The sequence below is a fragment of the Schistocerca cancellata genome, chromosome 5, assembly GCF_023864275.1.
Source record: "Schistocerca cancellata isolate TAMUIC-IGC-003103 chromosome 5, iqSchCanc2.1, whole genome shotgun sequence".
NCBI lineage: Eukaryota > Metazoa > Arthropoda > Insecta > Orthoptera > Acrididae > Schistocerca > Schistocerca cancellata.
This window is the reverse complement of record NC_064630.1, coordinates 258,360,007-258,380,301: the sequence shown is the minus strand read 5'-3', so window position 1 is coordinate 258,380,301 and position 20,295 is coordinate 258,360,007. Positions and strand designations below refer to the sequence as shown.

The window sequence follows — 20,295 nt, the reverse complement described above, 5'->3', positions numbered from 1 at the left end:
TGAACTGTTAGAAATGCAGAATCCCCGGTCTAGTATGAATTTTCCATTGTTGTAACGTACATAACTTACTTTAGATCAGTCAACCAAAAGAAGTAATCAACGTGTCTGGATAGCCGTGCATGTTAAGGCGCCGCTTCCGGGAAGGGGGATGTGCCGGCCCCGTATCGAACCCATCCGTGAATTAACGACGAGGGTCGGTATGCTTGCCAGTCTAGATGGTTTTTCGGCGGTTTCCCACATCGCACTAGGCGAATACTGGGCCGATACCCAAGTCTAGCCTCAGTTACACGATTCACAAACATTTCGAAAGCTTTCGCTCATTTTCACATTACTAAAACTACACGCTGGCAGTTGGAGTACACATATTCCACCACGGGAGGTAGCGAGATGGAGACAGGAAGGGCGCCGACCACTGTTCAAACTAACCCTGCCAAATCCTTACATAATAATACCGACCCTAGTGCAGTTTCGGGTAAAGGTACAAGCAAAAGAAGAAGAATCGAAAGAAATAATCAAATAAGTTAAACATGTAAGTTTTCAGGTACGGTTGAGTTCATCTTCTACTTTATGTCTACTGAACACGAGAAAACAGTCGATACATAATGTAATCTATTTTTCACGACAGATGTGCGGCTCTCGCAGAGGTGGAATCATAGCGAGAGTAGTCACTGGTGGGAATATCTTCCAGTATTTCCTTTCTTCAAGAACACGATCTGAGATGTGGAGGTCTTCAGATTTTACTGACAATACTGCTCTTAATGCTCCACTGAAGTGTGTCTTGCATTTTTACGTGTGAGAAAGAAGAAAGCTCGAAAACTCCATCGATAGATAGATTGTAAAGTACAAGACCTTTTTTAATCACTGTCATTTTCCATTAGTTATTTAGACGCATATACATTCGCGAGAGCTTTTCAGTGCTCAACTCTGTAGTTTGAATCCCGCGTTCAGTGTTAAAAAAAAAAAAATAAATAAATAAAAAATTGGCTCTGAGCACTATGGGACTTAACATCGGAGGTCATCAGTCCCCTAGAACTTAGAACTACTTAAACCTAGCTAACCTAAGGACATCACACACATCCATGCCCGAGGCAGGATTCGAACCTGCGACCGTAGAGGTCGCGTGGTTCCAGACTGAAGCGCCTAGAACCGCTCGGCCACTCCGGCCGGCGTTCAGTGTTTCAGTAAACGAACAAACAAGGGGGACAAATTAAGAACAAAATATTTTGTTACATACATGTGTGACTCTATGGAAAATCTCAATATTTTGTTACATACATGTGTGACTCTATGGAAAACCTTCATCAGCTGAGAAACGCACTAGAACAGTAGTAAGATCGCGCTTCACTGAGGCACCAGCTGAGAGAAAAAACTACAGAGGGGAAAAAAGTCATACTACGTAGCAAAAATTAATGTCGATATGGAATCACGATTTTAAAAGAAATGCGAGTGAATGTAGCACAGAACAGGTAGACCAAAATTAAGGATTCCGCGACCTCGTGAATTTAAGCTACAGTACAGCATTCAAAATATTTACGGTTTATACTTCACAACTACAGAGCTGCGTAGACACGCCACTTAAAAATAGGCTGATGCCATTCGATTTGTTTGTTCGTTCACGGGCCAAATAGCCAGGCAAAAAGAAGGTCCGTCTTTAAGAGCGTCGTAATGAGCAGGAGTTACACATCAGCTAAACAAGTGTCTCGTTCTTGGGAGATTTCTCAGCGACAGGCTAAAAACTCCACCTTCACATCGAGTCTCAGCCATCTTGTGGAATTAAGGAGCAACACGACCGATCAAATAGCAAAATCTGTAGATCACAAAGCTAACCCTTTCCATCGTGAGAATCTCAGGCATGGCGAATATAGCCCAGTAAATTGCTTACAAATTTATGTTGTGTCATACTAAAAAGTAATTATGAATATTCTTTGTAACGCTAGTTCTACTTTATTTTGTTGCTGTTCGACCTTTTATTCGAGGAACTCTGGGAAGACCCTGATACCAGAGCTGGTGCTCTTTAGTAGTTTCTGATACCATTAATTAGGGACCCGTAGCTTCGTTATCTGGAAGTAATAATTAATACTTGCGCTAACTCCGAAGATTCTGAATTAGTGTCGCTATAATCAGCGGATGAAAACAAGGAATGAATTTTTGGTCGATGTAAAGAGGAACAATCGTCTACTCACGTCCGTAGCCACGTCGTTAACGAATCTAAAGCGATAGTAGTCGACGCTGGAGGAAACAGTTCAAATTCCAGTAGCCATCGGTGGCGACGAGCTGCGATGGGTAACATACTGAACTATTATTTGGTAGAAGCGAGGGCGCAAAGTAAGTCCACCTTGTCATTCCGACTTAGCTTCTTATTAATTCCCAAAAATTACTCCAGGCGAATGAATTTCGCAATCGTTCCTGCAGAAGAGACATGGGCAAGATCCTTCACTTTCCTTGTACAACAGAGTTACTATTTCGTTCCGTCGGCGATGAAACGATAAGCTAACGTTTCTTTCTCCTTCACTCTTCGCGGTGTTGAAGGCTTACAATACTGCTGATGCGATGTGAGATAGATTTCTTAGCGACCTAAACAAATGGCTCTGAGCACTATGGGACTCAACTGCTGAGGTCATTAGTCCCCTAGAACTTAGAACTAGTTAAACCTAACTAACCTAAGGACATCACAAACATCCATGCCCGAGGCAGGATTCGAACCTGCGACCGGAGCGGTCTTGCGGTTCCAGACTGCAGCGCCTTTAACCGCACGGCCACTTCGGCCGGCAGCGACCTAAACACTCCACCTCCACACCGAGTCTTAGGCGTCTTGTAATTGAGGAGCTAGGTGGCCTCTTTTTGTGTTGTTCGAGAAAGGTAAGACAAACGCCCTTGTGCTGTTCGAGAAGGGTAAGACAAATACCCGAATTACAACATCTTCTCCTTTCATATCCATGATCAGCCATAACAGAACACGTACTACACTGCACACACACTTTCCAGTTATCTGCAGGATACAAATACCCGACACATCATGCATATGACGGAGAAGTCAAAGGGAAAAATGCTCCCCTACCTCACTGCCAAAAGTACAATGATGGATGCATTAATTGCCACCATGTTGAGCACTGAGCACTCTGTCAGTAACACCAAAGTTTAATTTCCTGCCACAATAAGCTGTTCCTGCCAACTTACAAATTTACAAGTTCAGTAAAGTAACTAAACAACGTATAATATTAGGGAGGGCGATAATTAAAAGAATGGTAAAAGCTGATAATCAGGAAACGAATTCGGCAAATAACATATCCACGAGCACCAATCCACAGAACTAAAAAATCGTCACAAGCGGTACTCACATGTCACTGGAAAGATCTTCTTGTACACGATCGAGAAATATACACTTAATAGAGTTGCTGAATTAATTTCATGAAAGCAAAACCAACAGAGTGTACTTTATGAAGGTGCCACAGTAGGTATTTCGATATGCACCGTCACTGTAGCTGTTGTTCAGAGATGTCAAACATTTAGTATGTATCTGTAAAGCTACATAAAATTCTGTAGGTTCTCTCAGTAAATATCGTTGAACTGCGCTTCGCGTAAAGTTCTTTATTTAAGCACTTTTCATTCATCTTCACCTAAACTCAGTCAAGAAAAAGGATTGAAAATGACACCTTAACTGCAAATAACTGAAGTTTTGTTAGTTGATACAGTACTGCCTTCCAACTCTGTCTCACTATTCTTGATTAACTAATGGCCCAGTGATTAGCGCAGTGGAATCGAGTTCGGGGAGATCAATGTTCAAGTATCTGTCCGAACAACAAGATTTAAGCTTTCAGCAGATTCCCTAAATCTGTTAAGGCAACGGTCGGGATGGTTCCTTTGACAAAGACATGGCAGATTTCCTTCCCTATTCTTCCCCAAATATGAGCTTGTGCACCAACACAAATGAACTCGTCATCGACGAGAAGTTAAGCTCTAATTTTACCTTCAGACGGCGCCACTGTAATGCACTTTGCCAAGTTATGGAGGACGAGATTAGCGTTTTACGTCCCATCGACAACGATGTCATTAGAGACGGAGCAAAAGCTCGGATTTGGGAAGGACGGGGAAGGAACTCGGCTGTGTCCTTTCAAAGGAACCATCCCGGCATTTGCCTGAAGCGATTTAGCGACATCGCAGAAAATCTAAATCAGGATGGCCGGACACGGGTTTGCACCGTCGTCATACCGAATGTGAGTCCATATGAACACTACTGGCCATTAGGTGATACACCAAGAAGAAATGCTGATGGTAAATGGGTATTCGTTGGACAAATATATTATACTAGAACTGACATGTGATTACATTTACACGCAATTTGGGTGCATAGATCCTAAGAAATCAGTACCCAGAACAACCACCTCTGGCCGTAATAACGGCCTTGATACGCCTGGGCATTGAGTCAAACAGAGCTTGGATGGCGTGTACAGGTACAGCTGCCCATGCATCTTCAACACGATACCACAGTTCATCAAGAGTAGTGACTGGCGTATTGTGACGAGCCAGTTGCTCGGCCACCATTGACCAGACGTTTTCAATTGGTGAGAGATCTGGAGAATGTGCTGGCCAGGGCAGCAGTCGAACATTTTCTGTATACAGAAAGGCCCGTGCAACATGCAGTCGTGCATTATCCTGCTGATATGTACGGTTTCGCAGGGATCGAATTAAGGGTAGAGCCACGGGTCGTAACACATCTGACATGTAACGTCCACTGTTCAAAGTGCCGTCAATACGAACAAGAGGTGACCTAGACGTGTAACCAATGGCACCCCATACCATCACGCCGGGTGATACGCCAATATGGCGATGACGAATATACGCTTCCAATGTGCGTTCACCGCGATGTCGCCAAACACGGATGCGACCATTATGATGCTGTAAACAGAACCTTGATTCATCCGAAAAAAAGACGTTTTGCCATTCGTGCACCCAGGCTCGTCGTTGAGTACACCATCGCAGGCGCTCCTGTCTGTGATGTAGCGTCAAGAGTAACCGCAGCCATGGTCTCCGATCTGATAGTCCATGCTGCTGCAAACGTCGTAGAACTGTTCGTGCAGACGGTTGTTGTCTTGCAAACGTCCCCATCTGCTGACTCAGGGATCGAGACGTGGCTCTACGATCCGTTACAGCCATGCGGATAAGATGCCTGTGATCTCGACTGCTAGTGATACGAGGCCATTGGGATCCAGCACGGCGTTTCGTATTACCCTCCTGAACTCACCGATTCCATATTCTGCTAACAGTAATTGGATCTCGACCAACGCGAGCAGCAATGTCGCGATACAATAAACCGCAATCGCGACAGGCCACAATCCGACCTTTATCAAAGTCGGAAACGTGATGGTACGCATTTCTCCTCCTTACACGAGGTATCACAACAACGTTTCACCAGACAACGCCGGTCAACTGCTGTTTGTGTATGAGAAATCGGTTGGAAACTTTCCTCATGTCAGCACGTCGTAGGTGTCGCCATCGGCGCCAGCCTTGTGTGAATCTTCTGAAAGCTAATGATTTGCATATCACAGCATCTTCTTCCTGTCGGTTAAATTTCGCGTCTGTAGCGCGTCTTCGTCGTGGTGTAGCAATTTTATTGGGCAGTAGTGTAGAACGAGCTTTCACAGGGGGAGTAAATCCGAATTACGTCCAAATAATTTCGGAGGTTGTGTCAGGTATATTGTTTTCAACGAAACTGCGTACCATTCTTCGGGCAAAATGGTGAAAAGTTCAGCTGACGGCAACGGAGGCGGATAGCGATCGCGCTACCTGCTCTCCAAAGTAGACCACAAAAGCTCACTGATGTTGAGGTCTGGCGACAGTGGTGGCCAGGAGAGATGCGACAATTCATCCTTGTGCTCAAACCGATCTTTGTGGCCAGGAGCACCGTCGTCTTGGCACACATCACCACCAATGCGGAAAAATATTGTGCCGTGAGAAGGACCTGATCAGCCAAAATGGTTCAAAATGGCTCGGAGCACTATGGGACTTAACTTCTGAGGTCATCAGTCCCCTAGAACATAGAACTTGTTAAACCTAACTAACATAAAGACATCACACACATCCATGCCCGAGACAGGATTCGAACCTGCGACCGTAGCGGTAGTGCGGTTCCAGACTGTAGCGCCCAGAACCGCTCGGCCACTCCGGCCGGCCTTTCTAACCGACACATGGCCATCACTGCCAGCTCTTATCAGAAAACGAACCATACCTCCAGCCTGATGTCCAATGGCCTTTCGTTTGACACTACTGAAATCTTAAATGGCGGGAAAAAAGAGAGAAGAATGAAGTTCAAAAGGCTCTAAGAACTATGGAACGTAACATCTGCCGGCCGTTCTGTCCGGCCGGTTCTATCCGCTTCCGCATGGAACCGCGCGACCGCTACGGTCGCAGGTTCGAATCCTACCTCGGGCATGGATGTCTGTGATGTCCTTGGGTTAGTTAGGTTTAAGTAGTTCTAAGCTCTAGGGGACTGATGACCTCAGATATTAAGTCCCATAGTGCTCAGAGCGATTTGAACCATTTGAACTTAACATCTGAGGTCATCAGTCCCCTAGACCTAAACCTAACTAACCTAAGGACATCACACACATCCATGCCCGAAGCAGGATTCGAACCTGCGACCGTAGCGGTAGCGCTGTCCCAGACTATAGCGCCTAGAACCGCTCGACCACCCCGGCCGGCCCAAAATGGTTCACATAACCCTTGGCAGTAAAGCGACCTTCCGATGTTACGAAGGGGCCCATAGAACGTCACGATATGGCTGTCCAGATCATTACCGAACCCCCGCCATATTTCAATCTTAGGACGTATCCTCCGCCACGGTGTGAAACGAGTCTCATCCGAGCAAATGACTTCCTTCCGTTGCTCCACGGTTCAGGTTTTGTTGCTTGGGTACCATGTTTTTCTGCGTCACTGTCGAGTGGTTTTGTAATTCCAGTTCGCCTTGAAATACCCTGCTTCTGTAGCTCCCTTCGTGTTGTTTTCATGCTGACAGGGTTCGCGAGTGTGACATTCAGTTCTACATTGACTTTTGGAGCTGTCGACCTGTGGTTTTCCGTGACAATCCTCTTCTGTCACGACCAAGCAACACATACACATTCGTCCGCGTTCTAAATTAGAGGATGATTTTCTTTCGCCACGTGCGGTATAAATTTCCCATACGGTGCTTCTTGAAACACCAAACACTCCGGCTCCGTTGGTTACGGAAGCAACCATCACACGAGCACCAACAATTTGTCCACGTTCGAATGCACTGGGCTCTGACACAACGCACTGAAGACTATTAAGGTCACTGTTCCGGCCACGACCGACACTTGCAACACATTGGCGACAATACGCAGGTGCCGTTCGTGATCAAATACAACAGTGCAACCTGCAGGATTGGCCAGCATCTGCATTTACGTTCAAGCGTGCATTACTCGCTGTGTTTCATGTTATTGCGCACCTTCTTTCCTTCGTTTGATTTCTTATCCGAATTTATCAATTTATCTGTATTACACTAAAAATATTTGTAGAACAGTACAAATGTCGAAGGCGTGCGCTGCTTGGAAACAAACTCATGGAACTTTATGTTGACAGCAGTAATGCACATTTTTCGCTTTGGCCTCAAGCTTGCATTCGATACTGTTTACAATATGCCGGATTTGTTTTTCCTGGCATGTTGGTAGTACGTTAATAATGATACACAGCAATAGGGATAGGTTCACTGACAGGGGTTTGCCAATATGCGCCAAGCGTTTGGGTTCAGTGAACGCAAAGAGAAAGCGACAAAACGACGCTATGCAGGGCTGTCCCGAAGCGACGTCAACCACGTCACGGTACTTTTGCTTCGTCCAAGGTTTGGAGCACTCTTGTTTCGTGCTGTAGGTTTTGGTGATTGCGTATTTCAGGCTTTTTCACTGTAGTGGCGGTACAAATGTAACTAGTAAAAAATCGAAAAATTACATTTGCATTAATGATTTATAAAAGGTTCCCCACGTGAAGGGTAATTAATCCCTGAAGGGTTAAATGTAATTTTCTGAGGGGTAAAAACCGAAAATGTTTGTTTGTGTTTCAATCATGAAACTAAATTATTTCTGGAAGATCATTACTGTTATCACAGTTTCGCAAGACTCTAATACTGGGTATAGGACGAGGGTAAAAAAATATCTGAGCACCAAGAAGAAGCTGTGCGACATAAACGAAAGTTGGTAGGCATGTTTCTACATGACGTCTATTCAAATTTCACGCGAGTCGCATAGAAGTGGAAGTATTAATGCCACCATAAGGATGTAAATCAGTTTTGCTTTAAATACATGCTGTAACGGTCATGAGCGTTATTTACCTTTGAGACAGGACGTGCCGAGTTGATGTTGGACATGGTGAGTTGATGTTAGTGAGAAATGCCTTTAAGGTGTCAGAAACGCCATTATTGCACTCACTCAGTTTGAATGGAGGCGGATGGTAGGGCTACGAGAAGCGATACTGCAGAAAGACTTGGCAGAGATGTAGTCACTGTACGTGATAGCTGGCAGCGGTGGTCAAGAGAATGTACAGTCGCAAGAAAACCACAGCTCCGCACAGCCACGTGGCACAACCGACAGGGAAGACTTTAGTGTTCAGCGTACAGATCTGGCGCATCGAACTGCATCTGTAGCAGCAATTTCAGCACCAGTTGGCACCGCAGTAACAGAACGAACTGTTACAAATTTGTTAATTAAAGGATAGCCCCGACCCATATGTTCTCTACCGTGGATTCCACTGACCTCAAACCACCACCATTTACGATTTCAGTAGTGTCAAGCGAAAGGCCATTGGAGGGCAGGCTGGAGGTATGGTTCATTTTCTGATACGAGCTGGTTCTACCTCGGTGTCTGTGATGGCCGTGTGTTGGTTAAGAGGAGGCCAATTGAGAGCCTGCAACATACGTAGTCTGCGTGTTACACCCACTGGAGCTGCACCTGGAGTTATGGACTGGGATGAGATTTAGTATGACAGCAGGAACATTCTCATGGTTATCCCGGCATCCCGACTGCAGGATAATACATCAGTCTGGTTATTCGACCTGTTGTGCTACCATTCATGAACAGCATTCCAGTGGTTGTTCTACAACAGAATGGCTCAAATGGCTCTGAGCACTATGGGACTCAACATCTTAGGTCATAAGTCCCCTAGAACTTAGAACTACTTAAACCTAACTAACCTAAAGACATCAAACACATTCATGCCCGAGGCGGGATTCGAACCTGCGACCGAAGCAGTCGCGCGGTTCCAGACTGAAGCGCCTAGAACCGCTCGGCCACCTCGTTCGGCTACAACAGAGTAACGCTTGTTCACAAACAGCTGTTGTAGCCCAACATGCTCTACTATGTGTCGACATGTTGCTTTGGCCTGCTCGACCACTATATCTGTCCCTAATCGAGCAGATATGGCACATCATTCGACGGTAACTCCAGCTTCATCCTCAAACACCATTAACAGCTCTGTACTGACCGACGAAATGCAGCAAGCATAGAGCTCCATCCTACAAAGTGACATCCGGCTCCTGTACAACAGAATGTATGCACGTAAGCATGCTTGCATCCAACATTCTTAGCGCTTACACCGGTTACTGACGTACCAGCATTTCACAACTGCAATAGCTTATCTCGTGCTTACCTATGAGCTTGCAATGTTAATCACTGTAACGTATTACCTAGACAAATGTATTCCAGAAATTTCATTACTAAACAGTAATTACTTTTTAGTGTTGAGATTTTTTTTCCGTCAGCGTGTAAGTTATCAATACCGATTTTTTTCTCGATTACTTGCATTAATGCATCACACTATGCAGTCGTGATTACAAGTGTGGTGGTGGTGGTTAGTGTTTAACGTCCCGGCGACAACGAGGTCATTAGAGACGGAGCGCAAGCTCGGGTTAGGGAAGGATTGGGAAGGAAATCGGCCGTGCCCTTTCAAAGGAACCATCCCGGCATTTGCCTGAAACGATTTAGGGAAATCACGGAAAACCTAAATCAGGATGGCCGGAGACGGGATTGAACCGTCGTCCTCCCGAATGCAAGTCCAGTGTGCTAACCACTGCGCCACCTCGCTCGGTATTACAAGTGTGTTACACAGCCCACTCACTACACACATACTTTGTGACATACATCGATTACGGTAAAATTGACATAAATGTGTAACAAACGCTAAATGTCTCATGGAATGTCTTCTCCGAGTTTTAGACAATTACTGCAATAGACCACGAATTGCTTCATTATTCACTAAGAAACAGATAACTGGAGACATTCACAGCACGACACAGCAAAAACTGCGTAAGGGATAGTATAGTGCTGTACCCAGTATTATTATTATCATCGGAGTGCTCAGAGGAAAAGCTTTAACAGCCTGATATCTTCCAAGTTCCGACAATTCAGCAATCAAATGATTTACAAACATACAGTGAACACATTTTGACTTGGGTGATTTTAAACGGACGGCCAACGGCCTTCCCGCAGTGGTAACACCGGTTCCCGTCAGATCACCGAAGTTAAGCGCTGTCGGGCTGGGCTAGCACTTGGATGGGTGACCATCTGGTCTGCCGAGTGTTGTTGGCAAGCGGGGTGCACTCAGCTCTTGTAAGGCAAACTGAGGAGTTACTTGATTGAGAAGTAGCGGCTCCAGTCTCGGAAACTGACATACGGCCGGGAGTGCGGTGTGCTGACCATATGCCCCTCCATATCGGCACCCAGTGACGCCTGTGGGCTTAGGATGACACGGCGGCCGAACGGTACCATTGGGCCTTCATGGCCTGTTCAGGAGGAGGATTTTAAATGGTGTTGCATGGTGCAGATGAAGCAAGTGCCGCTAGGGAGAGCAGTAGTGCAGGGGAAGCAGGTTTTGTAGTAAGTGCCTACCCTCCCGCGGGATAATTGGCTTTCTTATCTAAGAAGGAGTCGTAAAATAATTTAACTATAAAAAGGTTGTTATATACACTCCTGGAAATGGAAAAAAGAACACATTGACACCGGTGTGTCAGACCCACCATACTTGCTCCGGACACTGCGAGAGGGCTGTACAAGCAATGATCACACGCACGGCACAGCGGACACACCAGGAACCGCGGTGTTGGCCGTCGAATGGCGCTAGCTGCGCAGCATTTGTGCACCGCCGCCGTCAGTGTCAGCCAGTTTGCCGTGGCATACGGAGCTCCATCGCAGTCTTTAACACTGGTAGCATGCCGCGACAGCGTGGACGTGAACCGTATGTGCAGTTGACGGACTTTGAGCGAGGGCGTATAGTGGGCATGCGGGAGGCCGGATGGACGTACCGCCGAATTGCTCAACACGTGGGGCGTGAGGTCTCCACAGTACATCGATGTTGTCGCCAGTGGTCGGCGGAAGGTGCACGTGCCCGTCGACCTGGGACCGGGCCGCAGCGACGCACGGATGCACGCCAAGACCGTAGGATCCTACGCAGTGCCGTAGGGGACCGCACCGCCACTTCCCAGCTAATTAGGGACACTGTTGCTCCTGGGGTATCGGCGAGGACCATTCGCAACCGTCTCCATGAAGCTGGGCTACGGTCCCGCACACCGTTAGGCCGTCTTCCGCTCACGCCCCAACATCGTGCAGCCCGCCTCCAGTGGTGTCGCGACAGGCGTGAATGGAGGGACGAATGGAGACGTGTCGTCTTCAGCGATGAGAGTCGCTTCTGCCTTGGTGCCAATGATGGTCGTATGCGTGTTTGGCGCCGTGCAGGTGAGCGCCACAATCAGGACTGCATACGACCGAGGCACACAGGGCCAACACCCGGCATCATGGTGTGGGGAGCGATCTCCTACACTGGCCGTACACCACTGGTGATCGTCGAGGGGACACTGAATAGTGCACGGTACATCCAAACCGTCATCGAACCCATCGTTCTACCATTCCTAGACCGGCAAGGGAACTTGCTGTTCCAACAGGACAATGCACGTCCGCATGTATCCCGTGCCACCCAACGTGCTCTAGAAGGTGTAAGTCAACTACCCTGGCCAGCAAGATCTCCGGATCTGTCCCCCATTGAGCATGTTTGGGACTGGATGAAGCGTCGTCTCACGCGGTCTGCACGTCCAGCACGAACGCTGGTCCAACTGAGGCGCCAGGTGGAAATGGCACGGCAAGCCGTTCCACAGGACTACATCCAGCATCTCTACGATCGTCTCCATGGGAGAATAGCAGCCTGCATTGCTGCGAAAGGTGGATATACACTGTACTAGTGCCGACATTGTGCATGCTCTGTTGCCTGTGTCTATGTGCCTGTGGTTCTGTCAGTGTGATCATGTGATGTATCTGACCCCAGGAATGTGTCAATAAAGTTTCCCCTTCCTGGGACAATGAATTCACGGTGTTCTTATTTCAATTTCCAGGATTGTATAAGCAGTACCAACCGTTTGATTGATTCATTAGTTCGAGGCTTAATAAATCGCACGCAACAACGAAATATCATTTATCGTTTTAATAATAAAAGTGGTAAAAAAATCATTTTTCACCTTAAGTTTAGATACGCGCTTATGTTGTAGTTGGAAGCGGCGTGCAGGGAGGGGCGGGGGATGACGGTGAGAGAACGGGTTGGGTACTAACTAATAAGTGACTACACTCAGAAGTAATGGTCTATGAAATTTTGGGAAACAGTTCTCTATAAAGAGCCATCGGAAACAACAGATCCCTTACACCAAAACACTCAGAAAATATCCCACAACGACGTCGAAATTTTCTCGGTGGAGTTCTCGTTCAAATTGTACAGGGCGGAAAAAAAAGAAGTTCCATATTTTGAGGGATGACAGTATGAACCAAAACAAAGAAAAAATGTCCAGTTGCCATGCGCTTAAAATGTATACTTTACGAGCACTTGTTCATCTTCGCTACTGTGAAACACATCTCCTCTACTGTAAGAGACCTTTCCTATTACGGATGACCTATAGAAAGAGGTAACAAATGAAGCCACATCCATCTATTATTGTAAATGTATACAGCATGCAGAAAACAGCTGTTAGTGTTACTACTGTAAACCGTAACACAGTTCTGCGTAATTGCAGGGCATAGATTAGTTTTAATGAATCAGATTGTGGATTAATAAGTTTCTGAAACGGTTTTACAATGAAGTTTTATCTTTGCATTTACGAGCATAAGGAAAGCCTACTGTTCCACACGAGAAATGACAGACTTGATCTTCTGTACTAGGCAAATTGAAGTAATTATCGAGCCCGTGTCCTGTACACTGAAAATAGGCAGAGCGCAGGTTACCATCTGCACAATTGTTGAGCCGCCTTGTCCAGTGACTAGCATATTTGTGTTCCATACCTCCAATAACTGCTGATCATGGCACACCTCGTACCACTTGTCCTCCTCTTGCGGGGAAGCGAGTACTTCAAGGAGTGTACGTGCAATTTTAGCAGCTACCGGAATTAGTCATCCTCTTGTATGGCTAATTCTGAAAGAACAGTTGCTGTACCCTTATTATGCACAGCGTGTCCTTCGGCCACAAGGTTAGCCTGCCAGAGTGCAGATCTGCCAGTGGTTTTTGCAAAGATGTAGTCACAATCTACTTTTCATAAGAAACAGTCAAAGATGAAAATGGTTTAAAGCACGATGGGATTATCAATGTCATGCTGAGACAAAGTTGAACAAACAAGGCACCAGCACCGATTTTCAGTCAGTATATGGGCAGGAATTATTAGCAATATAATCTTTCTTACTAACAAACAGGTTTGCTGGTGTAAGGCATCGTCAATTCCTATCAAACGACTTGCCTGTCCTGCTAGAGGAGGTACCAATCCAACAACCGCAGATGTGGTTCAAGCATGATGAAGCACCAGCCCATTGTTTCCGAAATGTTCAAGGGCAGCTCACACACTCATTTAATGAGCAATGGATTAGTTGGCGAGGTGCAGTACGTTAGCCAGCTCGTTCCTCCAGTCTTAATCCCTTGGATTAGGCATCGTCAATGCTTGCCAGCGAATCCGAGAGTAGTCTCGAGTTTTTCAGAGTACGAGATTTCTTAAGTCGTCGAGCAAAAGCATGCCTTGTTACGAGTGGGTCCCATATTAAATACCCCCTTTACCGATGGCCCACAAGGGCACGTTATACGTAATAGCAAGCAGATTACGTTATAGAAGCTCTGATGTTTCACAGTAACAGAACTGCGTGCTCCCATTTGTTTACTGCTTTCAGTAGGTCCTTCGCAATTCGAAAGAATGTTCAATGAGGGGATGTGTTTCAAGGTAGCTAACATGAGGAAGTGCTCATACCTCTTATCATGTTTACTGGAGATTTTTTCTTGTTTTGGACTATACTATCACCCATCAAAATAGGGCACACTTTTTTTAACACCATGTTCGTTTACAGCACAGGTATTTCTTTATATCCAGCATACTGATACAGAAAGCTGCTGATAATCTCTCTGCGTCTCATGATTAACAGCCTCAAAATAATGACACCTACAAGGAAAAAACTCTCAATTCGACAACAGAAATGAGAAGTACGTGATCGCCCAACGGAGATAAAATCGACAGGAGCGAGACAAGGAACCACAGAGATTCATTTGTCTTCGCTCTTGCCTTCCCCCTCTCCCCCAATCAATCAAAGCTAATGTTGCACTGACAAAGGAACCCTAGAGACAAACGTAATGGCGCAGTGAGAGATATGTTTTATGGACAGATCGAACCTTTCCTGGTTAGGTGTGACAGCCCGAATAGGGAAATGCTGCTCTGTCTAATTAGTAATAATAATAATGATAACAAAAGAACAAGAAATTTCCCTTGTGTATTGTCTAGACATAGGTAATAGTATGTGCACAAACAATGTGTCTTCTTACCATATATACACTCCTGGAAATTGAAATAAGAACACCGTGAATTCATTGTCCCAGGAAGGGGAAACTTTATTGACACATTCCTGGGGTCAGATACATCACATGATCACACTGACAGAACCACAGGCACATAGACACAGGCAACAGAGCATGCACAATGTCGGCACTAGTACAGTGTATATCCACCTTTCGCAGCAATGCAGGCTGCTATTCTCCCATGGAGACGATCGTAGAGATGCTGGATGTAGTCCTGTGGAACGGCTTGCCATGCCATTTCCACCTGGCGCCTCAGTTGGACCAGCGTTCGTGCTGGACGTGCAGACCGCGTGAGACGACGCTTCATCCAGTCCCAAACATGCTCAATGGGGGACAGATCCGGAGATCTTGCTGGCCAGGGTAGTTGACTTACACCTTCTAGAGCACGTTGGGTGGCACGGGATACATGCGGACGTGCATTGTCCTGTTGGAACAGCAAGTTCCCTTGCCGGTCTAGGAATGGTAGAACGATGGGTTCGATGACGGTTTGGATGTACCGTGCACTATTCAGTGTCCCCTCGACGATCACCAGTGGTGTACGGCCAGTGTAGGAGATCGCTCCCCACACCATGATGCCGGATGTTGGCCCTGTGTGCCTCGGTCGTATGCAGTCCTGATTGTGGCGCTCACCTGCACGGCGCCAAACACGCATACGACTATCATTGGCACCAAGGCAGAAGCGACTCTCATCGCTGAAGACGACACGTCTCCATTCGTCCCTCCATTCACGCCTGTCGCGACACCACTGGAGGCGGGCTGCACGATGTTGGGGCGTGAGCGGAAGACGGCCTAACGGTGTGCGGGACCGTAGCCCAGCTTCATGGAGACGGTTGCGAATGGTCCTCGCCGATACCCCAGGAGCAACAGTGTCCCTAATTTGCTGGGAAGTGGCGGTGCGGTCCCCTACGGCACTGCGTAGGATCCTACGGTCTTGGCGTGCATCCGTGCGTCGCTGCGGTCCGGTCCCAGGTCGACGGGCACGTGCACCTTCCGCCGACCACTGGCGACAACATCGATGTACTGTGGAGACCTCACGCCCCACGTGTTGAGCAATTCGGCGGTACGTCCACCCGGCCTCCCGCATGCCCACTATACGCCCTCGCTCAAAGTCCGTCAACTGCACATACGGGTCACGTCCACGCTGTCGCGGCGTGCTACCAGTGTTAGAGACTGCGATGGAGCTCCGTATGCCACGGCAAACTGGCTGACACTGACGGCGGCGGTGCACAAATGCTGCGCAGCTAGCGCCATTCGACGGCCAACACCGCGGTTCCTGGTGTGTCCGCTGTGCCGTGCGTGTGATCATTGCTTGTACAGCCCTCTCGCAGTGTCCGGAGCAAGTATGGTGGGTCTGACACACCGGTGTCAATGTGTTCTTTTTTCCATTTCCAGGAGTGTATATTCGGTGTGCATATCGAAATATGTGAGGTAGGATCCCTGTCTTTTCCTTAAAGCAGTGAGTATTACACCTATAACGGAAGTGTGTACGAGGAACAGAAACATTGGGATTTCATGCCTCGTCAACGGTGAGATCGTTAGAAACGAGCACAATTACGGATGGGTGAAAGAGCACGGAAGGAAAGCTGTCGTGTCCTTTTCAAAGGAAGCATCCCGATGAACCGCCTCCCTCCCAGTATCATACCACCGCGCTTCCTCGATTCGTAGAATGATAGTATAGCGTAAATGCCGTAGCCGACAGTTAGTCTGCTCCTTACTAACGGCACTCAGGTGCTCAATAAGACGTATTGTATAGCCGTCAGGGTCACTTATGTGTATATTATTTATTACACATTGAGTAAGTTGTTGAAAAAGCATGTACATTTTTTTGTCACACACTACTCCGTCTAACTTTTAGAAAAGGACTCAATCCATCCACTGCGTAACCATCATCGCCAGCGATCATCATAGTGATTACTGACGTGGTGACAATGAATCTCGTAGACCCTATCCGTCGAACGGCACTATTAACTCCTCGTATACTGTGGCGCTACAGTCGGATGCTCATTAGATTTCACATCGTGATATTCCAGCACCTTTGTCAAGAAGTTTTATGCGCATTCAGCAACTAACACTCTATTAGGAAACCACAGAGTTTGTGAAAAACGTGTAACTCAAGAAAACTCCAAAAACGTATATCAGATTTGTGTGACTAGTGATCTTCCTCAAAACGAGAATACCTTATTAATGTCAGTCTTTAGTGAGGAGTACGACACTTAGACAAAGTCCTGCGACATTCAGCTTAGCCTGAAGGAGACATCATAAATCTAATGGAAGCTATCGTCTTTCCCAGTAGGGCTTAGTAGTAGTTTTTACACCTCAGTTCTAGTCTCGTATAATATTTATTTGTTTTAGGAGGCGGGAGAATTTTGAAACTTTGATCGGAATTAGAGCGGATCATAATCAATCTTAGACTGAGCAACCTGATCGTGCTCCGCACTGTTGCGGCTGGAGAGAAGCTGCGTCACCTCTCTCTCTGGTACTAACCCTGGAGGTGTGTGCTCTTCCATAGATCGACCAATGTGTAATAAACGGACCGAATGGGGTTAGCGAACAAAACTTCGTTTTGAGAATCAACGCTTTGCCGCTTGAGAGAGCAGACACACGCGGTCGTTTGACCTGCGGAATATTTGCCACCATATAACAGTTGACCACCTGGCGACGATTAGCGCACATATGCATGCATGTTGGTTGTGAACTGCAGCTGCTGATGTAGGACGATATACGGTACAAAGCCGTGCGACCGTTAAAGTTGCGCCGCGGGCAGTCCTGCCAGCGGAGCAGGGAGTGACTGTTAGCCAGCCGGGCTGACTGCAAACAGTTCAGTGTAGCAACGGAAATTGGGCAGGTGTAACTGACCGTAGGTCTGCTGTAGCTCTGACCTGCTTCTAAAATGTGTGCTTCCATGCTTGCTATACGTTATTTCGTCACGAGCAGGTGGAAAATGGACGCAGGAGACGAGCGTTCGACCAAATTTAATCAAGGAGAGCCTCATTTCTTCATTTAGAGGTCATCCGTCTTCCAGTTATCATTAATCCGCAAACAGTTTTTACTTTTGTCATATACATGTTCCGATACACACAATACCGCGGCTGTAACAACAGAGTAGACTCCACCTCTTGTATAAATATCTGGATGAGTAGATCCTCAGGGCGAATAATGGCCAGTGCCATGCTTACTAAAGGCTTTTGTGATAAAACTAATTTTCAGGTTAATGGAAGCTCCACTTTACTTATTTTTTCGAGATTACTGTTCCGCTAAAATACTTTTACAGACACTTATTAATGTCAAATAAATTACGAGTGGATAAGTAATGCAGTCTACTGCCACTAAATTTTTCTTTTCCTGTAGTGTAACAGCTCTGGAATGACAATGCCTTATATTCCACACCAACTTAGAAAATCTCGTCCTCGACGGAGATAACTATTACGTAGTTTTAAACTTATGGAACCCTTATGTTTTCTTCTCTGAATTTCAAGTTCCCCATCCATCTTACAGTTTATTGTTTCCCTTTCCTTCATTGCATGTGTCATAGGAAGTGCCTGTATTGTCAGCTATGGCGATGATGACAGTATGAACATGGAGTCTGAGTACGAGAATTTTTCATTGTCTAGAAAGTGTCAAGTTTGCTCCATCAATACATGTTAAAGTCCTCTGGTGTGTCTAGGCCAGTGGTTGTCAAATCGTTTTGTTCAACAGCCAACACTGACATTCTTGGGCGACACCTCGGGCCGCTTATGTAGGGGTAGGGAATGGCGGCGGAAGGGGGGTAAAGTGGCCACCAAACCATAGAAGCTCACCGCTTAAGCATTTTCAATTTTGCTTTCCACGTTATAAGAAATCACACCGAATATTTTTAACGTGAAAAAGAAAGTAAGGTATGGGAACTACATGCATTTTTCTGAAGGCTTGCGTAGTGACCAGTTTTCTGTGCCTATACGTGAACGTGGCCAGTGCGATCCCACGCATGTTTCTCTGCCATCCGGACATATCTACCAGGCATATTGATGCCCTTGTATCTGAAACAATGCCAAGCGGCTGCACCAGACTGTTTTCAATTCGACTTTTGTATTATGCCAAATATAACAGAACAGAGGCGGTTTTAAAAAATACAAATTTATTAATTCAAAACTGCCATAGGGGGAGAGAAGGCGAATGATAGTTTTTATAAAAAAGGGTGTAAATCTCAATCTAATCTGTAGTATTACGTGTCATATACTGCAGTAACCAACTCTTATTGGGGTGAGCATCTTAGCCACTTTTCCCGGCGAGAAGCGTGGTTATTTTTCCCGATCGGACGCCATGTCGGCTTCACTGATCCACAGAAGAAACTATCAAACTGAAAGAAATAATAAGGAACTACATTTGCAGTTTAGGCTAAAAGACTTTGTTTAAACATTGATAGTGTAAAAAGTCATTGCTCTCCTTACAAGTAAGGTAACAAGACTAACATAAACACATAAAAAACGAGTCACCATCAAAAAAGTCTCTACTAAAAAAAATAACGGCACAACCTTCCCCGGTCAATCTCACTCATAACAATGGCGATGCACATTAGAACTAGTCCGACCGCTTCTCGGCAGGCAGCAGCACTGCACAGCGCAAAAGCTATGCAATGGCCACTTTTCCCGTCCTCCTCACTTTACCCCACCTACCCCTTCCGAGCTTACTGTTAATTAGTAACGTACATAAAATGGTACGTCACATTAAATAACAACAAATGCGATCGAGACACTATCACAAATGATTACTAAATGTTTTGAATGTGGTTTTCCTTTTACGCATTCTCTTGTGTTATGACAGCTTTACTTTGAGTTCAAATTACGTGCTACGAACATTTACCACACTTGAAGACGAGCATCTCTGTTACAAGCGCTTATGAATCCATGTTATGTCCGTTTGACATACATACTGTAGCTGCTGATCGGTGCGAGGTGCGAACGTTCGTGAGTTGTCAGCGTTGGCGTACAAGCAATCAAATATTTCCCACTCCCACTTCTATTAACTCCGCAGTGACCGCGCTACATACAACTCTGCCCCTGAGGTAAGAGGAAAACTTTGCTTAGCCGAATTCACCAACGTCATACATCTTAATACGTTCCTGTCTCTGTAAGCACACTTGTTTCTTGCTGAGCAAGAAAAATACGCAGCTCTGAACATTAGTTGTCTTTTTTGGATTCCACACTTAATTGCTAGAGGCATACTAAAATACGGCTAAGAACCGCAGATCTCACTTCATTCATGCCGCATGCGCTCCGCAGTCTGACGGCAACTGGTCTAGACGATGGGTATAATACTTCCAACCCATAGGACTGAAAAACTTCATTTACGCCAGGCACAGTGTGCATTACACCATTCCTTGTTACAGAATATCTCAAGGTTGGTTTTCGTCACACACTTGACAATAGCATTAACAGTAAGTATGGGACTGAA

At 46.1% G+C, this 20,295-nt stretch overlaps 1 protein-coding gene and 1 pseudogene across 1 annotated transcript in view; one reads left to right on the top strand and one right to left on the bottom strand.

Annotated features, from left to right (window-relative positions):
- LOC126187926 (glycosyltransferase 25 family member) overlaps positions 1-20,295 on the bottom strand; it is an 861,577-nt gene that overhangs the window by 537,366 nt on the left and 303,916 nt on the right. The gene's annotated exons all lie outside the window — the stretch shown is intronic.
- LOC126189736 (5S ribosomal RNA) lies at positions 10,475-10,592 on the top strand (annotated as a pseudogene).